Raw genomic sequence first — 10839 nt, forward strand, 5'->3', positions numbered from 1 at the left:
CGCGGGGCCGGGGCGGGGACCGGAGCGGACGGCGGCGCGTTACTCAGGCGTCTCCCCCCCTCCGCGCCACCCCAGCCCCCCCTTCTGCATTTGAGGTCTGCAGGGCCGAGAGTCGGGGTCCCCCCACGCACCCCCAGCCCTCCCTTCTGCATTTGAGGTCTGCAGGGCCGAGAGTGGGGGTCCCCCCACGCACCCCCAGCCCCTCCCTTCTGTATTTGAGGTCTGCAGGGCCGAGAGTGGGGGTCCCCCCACGCACCCCCAGCCCCTCCCTTCTGCATTTGAGGCCTGCAGGGCCGAGAGCGAGGGTCCCCCCACGCACCCCCAGCCCTCCCTTCTGCACTTAAGGTCTGCAGCTTAGAGAGTCCTACTATGTGCACCTGCATTTGGAAGAAGCCGGGAAAAGCCCACGTGAGTTTCGGAGATGCAGGGAAAAGCCCACGCGCATTTTCGGAGGAGAGGCAGGACACATGTCCGGCCGCCCTACCTGCAAGTGGGTGCCCTCACTGCCAACTGCGCCAGTGCGCTGAGGAGTTGGGGGTTTTCCACCTGTGCAGCGCTCACCTGGGCACATGTCCCCTGACCCTCTTCGACCTTGTTCCCCAAATAGGGTTCCACGTCCCCCAGGGCACCGGAGCCAAGGCCATGGCAGGGGCTAGCAGGGCACCCCCCTGGTGCAGGATTTGGGGTGGGTTTTAAGGGGCTGCAGTTAAACGTCCACAGGAGTTCCCCCCAAGGGGCATGTCAGGGTTTAAACTAGGCCTGGGCCTTGGTAGAGCCCAGACAGGACCGGGCGCGGTGCTTACAATCGCCCTACCCTCCCAAGCAGGGACTTGAAACAAACTCCAAACCCCTAGGCACTGTGGCGGGCGAGCATCATCTGAATACCTAAATTTTTAAAACCTTACTGAGCCCTGCGTGGAGGCCCAGGATGCGGTCTGTCTCGGTCAAGGTCCGAGGAGCACTTGCAAAGAATGTGCATTTTGCTGTTGGGTGGAAAGTTCAGATCCACCAGTTCTGCTGGTGGACAGCGTGGTGCCAATCCCCTGTCTCTTTACGGGCTTTCCACCTGCTTGTGCAGTCGGTTCGTGTAAGAGGGGTATTGAAACGTGGGTCTGTAATCGGGCATTTGTCTTCTAAGAACTGCCGTTTTTTAAGTTCAGCCACCAGTTGCGTAAATGTTTTCCACCCTGATGCCGCCTCAATGACGTGGCCTCTTGATCGTTATGAGATGACCTTTGCCCCCGCCTCCCCTTGGCCTGTGGACGCACCCCTCTAATCTCTGACTCAGTCTGCGTTAGCAAATGCCCCTGGCCTTTGTCTTACCGGGACACCAGTCCTCGGAGAGCACGCTCCACCCTGCAGTCCAGGACAATCTCACACCAAGATCTCTCACTTAGTTACAGACGCAAAATTTCCAAAGAAGGTCACATTCGCAGGTTTGAGGCATTAGGACTTGGGGTCATAACCTTTCAGGGACTGCCCTTCAACCCACTGAACGTCCCTGCAAAAACTTCCACGCACGTGTTTATGGCAGCCTTGTCTGTCACCGCCGAGAAGCAGACACGACCCAAGTGTTGGCCATCAGGTGAAAGAATATACGAATGTGTCCCTCGCCGTGGAATCCTCGGCAATAAAAGGGAGTGAGCTACTTCTACGCACAGGAACCTGGGCGAGTGTCAACGTAATCAAACTAAGTATGAGACGCCAAACAAACAAACCAAAGGGTATTTAGCGTGGGCTTCTCCCTATACGAAATTCTAGAAAATGTAACCCAGTCCTTAGTCACAAAAAGCAGACAGAGGGGTGGTTTCCTGGGGCCAAGAGATGGAAATGCATGGAGGGAAATGAATACAAAGGGAGCCAGGAGATTTCAAGTGACGGATATGTTCATTTTCTTGATTGTGGCGATGGTGACGGTGTTCAGGATGTCTGTATATGCCAAACTCACCAAATTGTGCACCGTAAGTGCGGTTTATTGTGTTTTAATTATGCCTCAATAAACTCAAAAGTAACAGAGGCGTCCCGCAATGCTGGAGTCGCCTGTGGCCACTCCCCCTCTCCTCGGTTACCGTCTGCCTTTGTCTGTCATCCTGTGCGCCGAGGGAAACTGCGTGTTAGGGGCTGCACCACCTGGGTGTCCCTGTCCTCTGTCCTCCAATGCGAGTCAGCCAGTGGACGCGGGGAGACGGGGTCAGGGCGTTATGGACCCTGTTTCTCTGTCCTTCTGGAAGAGCCCCTGCTGCAGAGCCTGGTTCTGATGAGGCTCCTGCAGGCTGTCTCCCTCTAATGAAGCAATAACTACTCTCTGGTGTCCCTTGTCTTCGTGTAGTTTATCATCCCCTATGGAGCCCTTACATCTTCCCACACGGCTCCAAACAGTGCCTGCCTTCACCTCCTTTTGATATCTCTCCTCTCCCCCCACACACCCCTCATAAGGCAAAACAAGACACTCTCACCAGTGACACTCATAATGATGATAACAGAATCTGCTAAAACGCCCCAGCTCCACAATGGGGGTGGACTTTGCGTGATTAGGCAGAGCCGTGGCAATTCTCCTTCCTCTCTCTGCTCGTTTCTAGACCAGTCGTCGGTAAGCTGGGCCCACAGGCCACACCTGACCCACGGCCTCTGTAAATAGAGTTTTACGGGAACATAATGTTTTATCGGGACACCGCCACACCTATGTATTGAGGCTGCCTTTCGAATGACAAGGACAGAGACCATATGGCCCGTGAAGCCTGAAACACATGCTTATCTGGCCCGTTCCAGGAAAGGTTTGTCATCCAGGCCATGGCCAGTGCCTCCCGATGCTAAATACAGCAGGCCCATTATTAAGAGTTTCCAAAGAACAGAGCTGTTATCCCCCATAGACAAATAACTGGCAGGTGCTTTCAAATTAAAATTACTAAACCCCTCAATCGCATTCTTAGGCAGCACTTTCTCCCCATGTTTTCATCACAGGCGGAAAGGAAGCAATATAATGCCTTTCTCTCGCCGTGTCCAGAGGTTGGCGCCGAATGGGCTAGTTACTGAGATAGGGTAGACTGAGACATCTCACCATGATTGAAACCTTCAACACCACCCGGTAGAAATACGAGGTTCCTATAATACAAAACTGATTACCAACAGTGCCGTGAAGTACAGGGAAAAAAACTGAGACTACTGCCCTAGCTGGTATGCTCAGCGGGTAGAATGTCAGTCCACTGACTAAAGGGTCTCGGGTTCGATTCCAGCCAGGGGCCCGATCCTCGGTTGCAGGCCCAGTTCCCAGTGGGGTCAGGGCACGTGCGGGAGGCAATCAATCAATGTGTCTCTCTCACATCGATATTTCTCTCTCTCTCCCTTCCACTCTCTTTGAAAAGCAATGGAAAAAATACTATCTAATGAGAATTAAAAAGAAACAAACAAAAACACCTGAGGCTACTTTGGCTGAAAACAATCACATTCCTTTTTTGTAAGTTTCTCAGATGATATCATCGGTTAATTTATTCAGTAGCGTGCTTTGAAAAATCTTATATTATTAATGAGTAAAAGCCTCTCATGACCATTAGTCAATATATATTGAATTTTCATTAAAGGCTAATACATTATTATATAAAAGCGCTTTGAAGACTATAAAACCAAATCCCATCCTATCATCACAGGGTTTGGGGCGGGGGGGGGGGGGGGGAAGGCAAAGATTCAGCACAGTTCTTCAAGGGTTCAAATTGTAACGTTATGCCCCATGGTCTAGTGTGCCCCTACAAAGGACCAAAACATAGAAACATTTCCCCTATAATCGATATTCTTCCCCAATTATGATGTAAGAGGGCATTATTAACAAATTAATTATTTCAGGGGTGCCACATTTTCTTAAAATGTTAGCCAAAACATCTGAGAGTCTTAGTGAAGTAGACGTCTTAATAAAAAGACGGCAGATTAACTTGAGGGACTTCATTTCAGTAAGTGTGTGTGTGTGTGTGTGTGTTTTAAACTATGTCTTTATTGATTTCAGAAAGAGGAAGGGAGAGGGAGAGAGTCATTGATCGGCTGCCTCCTGCACTCCCCCTACTGGGGATCGAGCCCACAATCCCAGGCATGTGCCCTGACCAGGAATTGAACCTCGATCTCCTGGATCCTACCAGATCATTTCAGTAAGTTTTTAAACCAAAATTAGTTTCCATGATAGGACTACTTAAAAAAAACACACAAAAAAGTACTACCTTATTATCTTTTTATACTTAACTTAGTAGCAAGTCTGTGGACCAAGAAATCTATACAATTGTATTGTACATGAAATTTTGAGAAAGTACTTCCTTCCTGTATGATTTAAATAAGAAATATCACTATAGTTTGGAACTGCAACTTTTTTTTTTTTAATCAGATTTTTTTTCAAGTCTCAGGCTGCGTTCACATGATGAACAGAAAAAGTGAGTCAAACAAGTAAGAATTTGGCAACATATCAACCAAAATATTAGTCTGCTTAGATGAGTCATTATATCAATGCTAAATAGTATTTGAATATCCAGAGCTCCATGGAATCTGAAAGGTTGGTCTAGGAAAAGTGTCACCCTATTTTATAACCATTACTTTGAGAACCATTAGGTACGGAGAAGCATATCATCTCAATCCTTTCTCCACCCGGCACATCCCAATGATTCTTTCTTGGTTGACCAAATTGCTCAGGCTAAATATCACTTTATAACAACTTAGTACAATGTGAGAGTAAAGCTCCTTTTTTGAGGTTTCTGAGAGCCACTAAAGAGCCATTTTGCAGATAATATATAAAGTTTTCCCCTCGGTTTTCTAGGGGTGTAAGCACGTGGTAGATTTTTATCTGAATAATATTTTCTCATCATTATCAGGAGGGAAAAAGTGTGAGAACATTGCAATCATTTTGATTGAACTGTTATAAAATACTTCATCAGTAGTCACCCAGTTCATAGCTTTAAACGGGCACAAACTGAATCACATGAAAGGTTTGATCTTAAAAAAAAAAAAAGGCAGAAAAAGGAAACAAACAAGCAAAAGACAAAACAACTAACCAACCAATGAAAAACAATTTGTAAGAAAATAACTAGCAAATTAGTAGGGTCGAAAACAACCATATCAACAACTACATTAACTAAAAATGGTCTAAATATTTCAACAAAAAGGCAGAGAATGTCAGTTTGTATTAGAAAAAAGCCAAGACCCAAGTATATGCTATCTATTTAAAAAAAACCTTCCATAAAAATAGATAAGATGAAAAAAAAAGTTGGAGAAAGACATTCCATGTGTGCCAGTTATTAATTTGTAGCCTCTCGGCTCCAAATTTATACTTTATTGGCCCATTTATGAAAATATAGGAGTCAATCTGTTTTTTCTTTGCCAACTGACAGAAAGCTAAGTTTTGTTTTATCAATAGAGGGCGCTGGAGAGACTGCAGGATGTAGGGGCAGGTTCCCGGATGGCCAAGGTAGCCTTCTATAGGAGACAGCTGGGAGTCCTGGTTTCTGGAAAAGCCTAGGCTGCCTGGGGTTGGTCCTGGAGATCTAACTGTGCCTGTGGGCCAGTGCCGCTCTCTGGTGTGCCGGGCACAGGCCAGAACTCACTTCAGAAATGGTGAGTTTTTGTTTTTTTTAAACTTTCTTATTTCCTGCAAGATGTACTGTTTCTGTTTCCCAATATTTATAGCATCATGTTTAAATAGGAAGAACCCCACTCCCAAACATCTCTCTCTTTCTCTCTCTTTCTTTTCAAGTTGCCCTGGCAGCCTCTAGATGCTATATTTTATCAGCTTCCGTATCAGTGGGTCATTGGAAATAGTTCCTGGGCCAGTCTGCAGTTTTAAACTCACGCGTCTCACAAAACTCAACGCAATTGGGGCCTAATTTATCAGAATGAGTTATTGGCAATGCAATGAATGTTCTCTTTGTGTGAACTACAGCAGCTTTTGTTAATTGCCTAAAATCTGCAGACTTGCGGGAAACATTTGCAATACATCGATTTTTCCAGACATTGCCTCAGTAATAATAAATAAGTCATTCTGGTGATTAATAAGCGCTCCTTCTTTTGATTTTGTTCCCTTGAAATTAAAATAAATAAATGCATGAAGACAACCAAGAGAAATCCCAAAACTACATCTGCCAAAATATCAACGTCAGAACACAAACCAGGGCTGAGAGCAGCACAATGGTTCTCACTGTAATTTCCACTATTGAGACTCTTTGTGTTGCAAATGACAGAATTTAGATACAGTAAGAACATAAAGAAATTTTAGGGCTAGTAACCCTGGGAATGCATCTGGTTTCAGATGTGGTTGGATCAGAGGATTAGAGATACTTGGAGGAAATGAGACTATATCATCCTAAAGATGCCTCTTTGACATAAAAATTATTATTTTCAGCTGAAAAAAAACAACGCACACAGGAATAGCTGTCCTTTTTCTGCCTAGAGGGAGGAACTAAATTCTCTTTTTCCTGGTGGCACTCTCACCAGCCCAGAGACCCTTCCAGAAGAACCTACAAACCAACCTTACTCCATTAGTTCCCTCCCATGTATCTACATTTCTGCAGTCCGCCTCCCTTGGGAGCCTAAAACTTCTGTGCTTTGTCCTGTCATTTCTCTAAAATGTGCATGTTGTTCTGTGTTGAAGATGTTACGTGAGCTGGGATCTAAGCTGTTAGTTTGCGTTACTGTTTAAGTTTCTCCCAGGCCATGTGCACGGAACACGTTAGTAAACTGCCTGTTTTCCTCTTGTTACAATCTGTCCTCTTGTTAAAGGGTGCCAGCTGGAAACCTAAGAGGGGTAGGGGTAAAATTTTGCCTCCCCTACCTATGAAACATGTTATCAGCTCATTTCTTCCCCTTCATCTCTCCGTGTTTGCCTTTCCTTGGAATCTTTCTCATGTCTTTGTTTTAGCTGGCAAAGCGCTGGCCACAGACAGCCCTTGACTACCTCATTTCTGTGACTGTAGACCCAGGGAAAGACTCTCTCCCTCCCCTATATTCCACGTCTGAACTTTCAGGGCTGGCCACTGAGGTGTCCACAGGCGGTATATCCCCACTTATAATGTGGACCAAGGTGGCGTTAGTGTTCCTGAGCATCTGAAGTATGCCAGGCATTGTCCTCAGAACGTGTGTGTGTGTGAACGAGAGGGAGCCCCTGCCCTCCTGAGGTTAACTTGTGGGGGTGACAGAAATAAACTGACCGACCAGTTAACCAATCTCCAGTTAACAACAATAATAATTTTATATCATAAGTAAAAAGCAGGTTGAGAAGGTGAAGGTAATGTGGGGTTTTGATGGTGTCAGAGGCTGATTTTAGAGAGTGAAGGTCAAGAAAGAACTTAAAGAGGTAACACCTGAGCCCGCCTGGTGTGGTTCGGTGGTTGAGCATCGGGAAGTCAGGGTTCGATTCCTGGTCAGGGCACATGCCCGGGTTGCGGGCTAGATCCCTAGTGGGGAGTGTGCAAGAGGCAGCCCATCAATGACTCTCATCATTGATGTTTCTCTCTCTCTCTCCCTCTCCCTTCCTCTCTCTGAAATCCATAAAAAGCATATTTTAAAAATATTTAAAAAAGAAAGAGGTAACATCTGAGCACCAGCAGAGCACAGTTCCATGTATTGTGTTGTGAGGTTCTGTTTACTCTAGAAAAAATCCTGAGGGGGGCGTATGCCTCCTGGAACATACTTCCCAAGAAACCTCCCAGGCACGTAGGGTAGGTCGGTAAACATCCACTGTTTTGGGTATGATTTCCTCTCCCTGGAGATGTAGCACCTTGCCCAAGACAGGTGACTTCTCTGGATTGAAGTATATACATGGTTTCCAAGGCCCCTTTCAGCTCTAAACTCGGTGACTCCGAATTCATTCTATAAGCAATTCATTTTCATATTTTCTTTTAACATCCAATAATGTCAGAATGCATGATACGAGCAGGACAAAATTGAATTGTAGGATCACCATTTACATTAGCCAAATTATAGGAGGACATTATAAATAACCCTACCTAGAAAAGATAAAAGTTTTAGTCTTTAATGCCCCACGTGTCAAGATGTGTAAATCCTATTAAATATTTTTTAAAATGCCTAGTGACGCAGAGTCATTATTTATTTTCTAGCTTCAGAGCAATCTGTGATTAAATTAGCATCTTTCTGATCAGTAAACTCCCTCTAAGTGTAGTTGACGTAACCTTGGCAGTCAGTAGAACAAATACTTTTTTTAAAAAAACCAAAAACATAATAAGCTTTCCATTTAGTGGCTGTTCCTACTAGTCCTATTTGATTGAATGAGACTAAAAGACATACCTAGAGAAATATTAGCTGTGAGAAGCTGTTTCTTTAATTCAGCTATGCTTACAAAATAGAGATAATCATCTCTAAATAATTATTGTTAACTAATCCTTACCAAGCACATACTGCTAATTATTAGCACACTTTACAGGTGAGGGAATTGAAACCAAGCAGGAGCCTGCCCCCAGCTCACACACTTGGCCGCTAGCAGAGCAGGCCTTTAATCCCAGCTGTTCTGACTCCTAATTCAAGTTCTTGACCCCCTCGGATCCCGTGCGTGTGTTTTCCACCCGATGAGTGGGAAACGGTATTTGCCTCGGTGGGAACCTGGTCTGGGAAAAGTTGGGCAGCAGGTGGCCCTATGGCCCTTTTCTCCACTGTACTCCTTTCATCGTTACCCCGCTGCCCACTGGCATCTCCCCCCTCTAACCCCCCTGGGCTCTTTGACTGTGTTCTTTCCCCCTCAAAATATGTGAACCCCAGAAGAAGCTAGTATTAGTCGTTTACAACGTTTAGTGTCATTTTCCGTCCAGGGTTTGCCTCTTTGAATACTTACAGTTTATAGGAACAAAAGGCTATTGTATTTCTGCTAAAGGGGTTTCAGATTGAAGCAAGTGGGTGAGAGAGAGATTTGGAGGGTCAGATGTCCCGCCTGTAGGACTTCTGCCTGCAAAAGTTTTAAACGGTTTTAAAAAAATAGATTATAGTGGGATGCAGATTAGGGGTGGCAGACGGTTAATATCATAGTTCTTATATTAACGGCTATGTTCCCTGTGCTGTACCTGACATCCCCGTGACTTATTTTATAACTGGATAAGGTGCGATTCTGTTAAAGGCCGAGGAGGCACTTGTCTCAGCCGGTTGAAAATCATACAACTAAGAACAGGACAAGTGATGGATTGTATGCTCACTGCTGTTCTAAGAGCTTTACTTGTATTGGCTCATATGATGCTATTGATAAATATCTCGATTTTATGAGTAAGGAAACTGACACGCAGATTGTGCGCAATTAAGACATTTTGCTTACAGTAGAATTGTTAAGACTGAACAGGTTGGCAGGGTGTAAAATACATAGACATTTAGGATCGCAGCGTTCTTTTAAATTCAGATTTTAAGGCTAAGCTTCTTCTTGACCACGTTGGCTTTCACTGGCTATTGGGGTACTAGGTGGCCACTTAAAATATAATTGTTTAGGTAGGTTAAAAACAACTCTTTTTTTAAAACAAATTGTCCATCAAGGGTTTAAGCAAGAAGCTGCCTTTGCATAAGATGCCCACTGGGTGGAAGCCTTGCCCAGAGTACATGGCATTAGATCTCAGTTTCCAAAAATTTATAAAGATCAAGCGAACCTTTTGTCGTGGGTGGTTAATAGTTAAGCTTTGGGTTTATTAGATAAAAAGGGGGCCTTGTACGGTATTTAATATCCTTTCAAAATGGAAACAGACCTTATAGCAGCTGAACACACTTTAGTTATAGGTCCCTTTACACGAGAACTTCCTTTGAAATGCTTTTTATAAATGAAATAATCATAAGGTAGGTAGCTGGCATCTGAGCACGTGGGCAACCTTGTAAAACTGTTTTATGAGTCTTCAAAGTCAAGCTGTACTAACACAAAGCCTATGGCCTTACATCCAGTAACTTTACACTAAAAACATCCGCGCTTAATTTTATTTTATGCCTGTACTAAATTTAATCCATGTTTTAAGTTCAAATGCCATTATTTCCTTATTGGGGAAAAATTAAAAAAATAAAGGAAATGAACTTAAAGAGAATTACTGATGCTAGTGGACAAAAACAAGCATTCCCAATCAACCAATCTATCAATTAGGGATTTGGGAAGCCAGCCACCCAAGTGCCCCAAAATGCTGTAGATACTCAACTAATCCCCCTGCTAATGATTGATGGAAAATGCCTGCGTCTGCCCACTAGCCTTGGGCATTTGAGTTAAAAACAAGCCGACAGAAAGCACTGCAAGGGAAAACGTGAGCCAGCACCGGCACCTATGTTGTTCTGTCGTTGGGAATTGTACAAAGCGCAGGTTAGCAGAGCTTTAAAGGCAACGAGAGTGACACATTCGGTACTGTCCCTGGGTTTCTGCCCTGCTGACTCTAGGAGTTTTTTTTTAAATTACATGGCCCATTGACTACCAGCAAATAACTCACGGTTTCTGGCAAAAACAAGACGCCCACAAAGCGAACATCCGGCTAATGAAAGGGGACGTGTTATGACTCGAGTGTCGAAAGGCAGAGTGGAGCGGCCCACGGTGCCCAGCAAACATCTCCAGGTAAACCCCTTCCCGCCACAGAAGACCTACGTCTCATTTCCTTTAAATCAATGCCTCATTATTTTCCCTTTGAAGTGGAGCGCAAGTTCTAGCTGGGATTTTTAATATCTCCTTCTAACGCTGAAATACAGAGTAGTCAGCACCATCCTCTCTTGTAGAGCTCCGTGGAGAAGTTTCCACATCATATAAAAATGCAGAAACTCCGGGTATCAGCTGCCAGACTGCCAGCATCTCAGGAAGAGAAATGCAATGCCAAAGAAAATCATTTCTAACATTTAGTTTATAAAATCCCTTTGAAACCC

Source organism: Miniopterus natalensis, chromosome 21 (genome assembly GCF_054644295.1).
Source record: "Miniopterus natalensis isolate mMinNat1 chromosome 21, mMinNat1.hap1, whole genome shotgun sequence".
In the NCBI taxonomy this organism is placed as follows: Eukaryota; Metazoa; Chordata; class Mammalia; order Chiroptera; family Miniopteridae; genus Miniopterus; species Miniopterus natalensis.